Below are 4,318 nucleotides of genomic sequence, written 5' to 3'. Positions count from 1 at the left end.
GTAGATTGAAAAAGTTTTGGCCAAAAGTAAGAATAAATAAATAAAGTAGATCTTATCATGATGTGGTTCTGATAAGCTTTCTAAAACCATACAGAATTCCATGAGATAGATAGGAATTTGTTTCAATAGAGTTAATCATACAGGCTTAATAGTTTGAAAATGAAAGAAATAAACATATAAAAACCCAGCAGATGATGGACGTGGGCTCTCCCAGCCTCTGTTCCTGGACACCCACTCGGCTGCCTGAAGCTGAGAGTTAGCTGTGGGTGGAGTCGCTCTTTTCCCATCTTCCCTCTTAACATGCATTTTTTGTTGTTGTTGTTAATCCTCACCTGAGGATATTTTTTTCCATTGACTTTTTTTTCTCATAGAATTTATCTCCTTTTTTTTAATGGAGTGACATTTTATTATTATGTTTACAATATACAAAATAAATCTATTACGAGATTGTAGATACAAAATAATTAGTCATTTGCATACAACAAACATTAATATTTCAAGAAAAAATATTTAAAATATAATAACATTACCAAAACTGTACTAACATAGTATAATATCACAAAAGTTGTAGGAAATACTAAAAATCTGAAAATAAGAGGATTATTTCTATTATATTCTAAAGTATTTTTTTCCTATGGCTCTATTTTTGTTCATCAGTTTATGCTGTTCATTATATTCCACAAATGAGTGCGATCATGTGAAACTTATCTTTCTCCGACTGGATTAATTCGCTTAGCATAATGCTCTCCAGGTCCATCCATGCTGTTGCAAATGGTAAGAGTTCCTTCTTTTGTACAGCAGCATAGTATTCCATTGTGTAGATGTAATACAGTTCTCAAAACTGCCTGGTACTGGCACAAGGACAGGCATATAGACGAATGGAACCGAACAGAGAACCCAGAAATCAACCCAAGCCATTATGCTCAATTAATATTTGACAAAGGAGGCAAGAGCATACAATGGAGTCAAGACAGTCTCTTCAATAAATAGTGTTGGGAAAATTGGACAGATACATGCAAAAAATGAAACTAGACCACCAATTTACACCATACACAAAAATAAACTCAAAATGGATAAAGGACTTAAACGTAAGATGGGAGACCATAAAAATCTTAGAAGAATCCATAAGCAGCAAAATAATAGAAATATGTCATAGCAATATCTTTACGAATACAGTTTCTTGGGTAATGGAAACTAAGGAGAAAAATGAGTGGGACTACATCAAAATAAAAAGCTTCTGCACAGCAAAAGAAGCCATCAACAAAACAACAAGAAAGCCTACTGCATGGGAGAACATATTTGCCAATGTTATCTCCAATAAGGGTTTAATCTCCAAAACTTACAGGGAACTCATACAACTTAACAAAAGGAAGATAAACAAACCCCAATTCTAGGAATATATCCCAAGAAACCAGAAGCACCAATCAGAAGAGATATATGTGCCCCTATGTTCATAGCAGCACAATTTATAATAGCTAAGATTTGGAAACAGCCTAAGTGCCTATCAGCAGATGAGTGGATTTCCATTCATTTTAAAAGAGTGGAATGGAGGGAGGGAGGAGAAAAAGAGAGAGAAAAACATCGATGTGAGAGAGAAACATCGATTGGTTGGTTTCCTCCCGCACACACCCCAAGCAAGACCGGGATTCAAACCTGTGACCCTTTGGTGTGTGGGCTGATTCTCTAATCGTTTAGCAACACTGGTCAGGGCACATATCTTTTTTAAAGATAAAAAAAGGTGAATTGATTTGATAAGCATGAAATATGCCTAAGTCCACCTTAGCTTCTGTAGCTCAGTTGCTTGAGTGTCGTTCCATGTACCAACAGGTTGCTATTTCAATTCCCAGTCAGGCACATGCCTGGGTTGTGAGCTCCATCCTTAGTATGGGGAGTGCAGGAGGTAGCTGATCACATCAATGTTTCTCTTACTAACAAAAACACGGAACACACAATACAGTGCTCTCCCCACACTAAACACTAGGGACAGATTTTATTGAATCGGGCCTACTGCTGAGCACTTAGAGATGTAACCACGTCAGTGCTGGCCACTAAGTGGTTGAGATGCCTGGGATATGGGAGTGCCTTTATTCCGATAGACACAGCTGAGTTTGATAAAAGGCTGTAATGCATGAAAAATTCTTTTCACAAATCAGAAAAGTAATTGATTCTCAAGGGCATTTAATGTGTAAGTCAGTCAATTTGGTGACATTGCCATTCAGTTCAAGAATGGGAAGAGGTCTTCATGCTCTGCCCTAACTTTGTTGCTCTTTGAATGGAGTAAGTGGGGCCCAGAGGGCTCAGGTGACTGGCTAGGGCCACCTGAGGGCAGAGGCAGAGCCAGGGCCTGCCTAGAACTGGTGACTTGTACCAGCCCCTCCTGGGTTCTGAACTCAGTGGAGTGTACTAAAATTTTCTTTTTGGTTTGTTTCAAAACTGCTTACCCACTTACAGGACTTCCTGAATCTGTTGGGAAAACAACACCTCTCTGCAAGAGTATAGCCAAGAAGTGGTGCTATACATGGCAGGCCATTGAAGAGTTCAATGATGATACCAGGGACAAGAATAGTGAGGAAAAGATTTTTTTTAATAAATTCTGGATGTAAATAAAGTTTTAAATATGCAAATGCTGTGCTTCCTCGAGTTCATAATTTAAATATATGTGAACTCCATCCCCTCCTCTCCATCTCACTCCCACCACATGGACCCGACCCCCCAGTCATCTAATTGCTTACCCTGTCTCTGGTCTGGTCCCTCCCCTAGCATCCCTCCATCTTTCTAAAAATGCAAGTATGCCACTTATTTCCTGCTTAAAAATCTCCATGTCTCTGTAGTGCTATGAGATAGTCTTCAACACATGGTTGTTGTACCTAAGACCCTCCTCCCTGGCCATTACCTCTCTAATCCCATATTCGTGTTCTTCCTTTAAATTAGAAGCTCCAGACACAGCAGACAGGCAGTGTTCCTGGAATAGGCCCCCTAGCTCTGTCTCTGAGCCCTGAACACAATCTGTCCCTCTGAACTGACACATCCCTGCGCATTTGCTTCATTTTAGCTTAAACAACATCTCCTGAGCTGGCCTTTGCCACCCCAAGACAAAATCAATGAGCCCTCCTTTGTGCCATCCTTGGACCCACCCACACTGAACACCCCTGTAGTATGTGTGCCCCTTTATTAGGGTTACTTGTTTACTCGGACATCCTTCAGAGTCTGAGACATAGAGGGGCTAAAGACTTGTTTCATGGATAAATCCTATATAATAAAGAGATAATATGCAAATTGACTGTCAAATGGGAGACCATAAATGGATAAATCCTATGGCAGTTAGGGGTGACCGGGCCAGCAGGAGAGGGCAGTTGGGGGCAATCAGGCTGGTAGGAGAGCAGTTAGGCATTGATCAGGCTGGCAGGGGAGTGGTTAGAGGGTGATCAGGCTGGCAGGCAGAAGCGATTAGGAGCAATCAGTCAGGCAGACAGGCGAGTTGTTGGGAGCCAGCAGTCCTGGATTGTGAGAGGGATGTCCTAAACCGGCAGTTGGACATCCCTCGAGGGGTCCCAGATTGAAGAGGTTGCAGGCTGGGCTGAGGGACACCCTCCCCAGTGCACAATTTTGTGCACCAGGCCTCTAGTTGACACATAAAAGTCTCTTAATTTATCTTGAGGCAGGAAGTATTGAAAAAAGTCATATTAGTTGAACAAGCAGTCCTTCAAAGGATACAGCTAAGCCTGAGGGCAGCACGATTTTTGAAGAGCATCATGCTCTGCTTGCTCTGTGGAGTGTGAGCATTCAGGGAGCCCAAGTTCAAGCCCCCAGAACTTCTGAATGGAAACAGCAACCTGAAGAAGCAGGTCTACATGGGAATTTCCCATGATTTATGCAGCAACAGAAACCCTTGACATACCAGAAAAATTAGCTCTTTCTGGCTCTTTCACATCATTTTGTATTCATGCCACAGACATACACCAGGTAGGGGAAGCTGTGAGCAGGTTGACCTATCAGGGGCAGAAACATATGTTAGAACTCCACAACAAGACATACTAGTAGATAGAATTTCCAGAGTAACTGTACATACTAAAGATCTGCTGGCTCAGGGATTCCTCAGCTCTATTCATGGGCAAGCAAAGTTACATTTCCTATGCATATTCAGTAGGAGACTAAGTGGTTGAGCACATAGACCCTAGAGGTAGGTCAACTTGGGTTCAAATCCCACTTTGCTGCCTGCTGAATATGGCACCTTAGACATGAAACTTCTCCAAACCTCCATTTCTTCCCTCTTTGAAAATGGTGGTTGTTGTGAGCATCCAAGTAAGACATTTAGTAT

The sequence above is a fragment of the Myotis davidii genome, unplaced genomic scaffold (assembly GCF_000327345.1).
Source record: "Myotis davidii unplaced genomic scaffold, ASM32734v1 scaffold230, whole genome shotgun sequence".
Classification (NCBI taxonomy): domain Eukaryota; kingdom Metazoa; phylum Chordata; class Mammalia; order Chiroptera; family Vespertilionidae; genus Myotis; species Myotis davidii.
The sequence above is the reverse complement of the archived record's forward strand: the minus strand, read 5'-3'. Positions refer to the sequence as shown.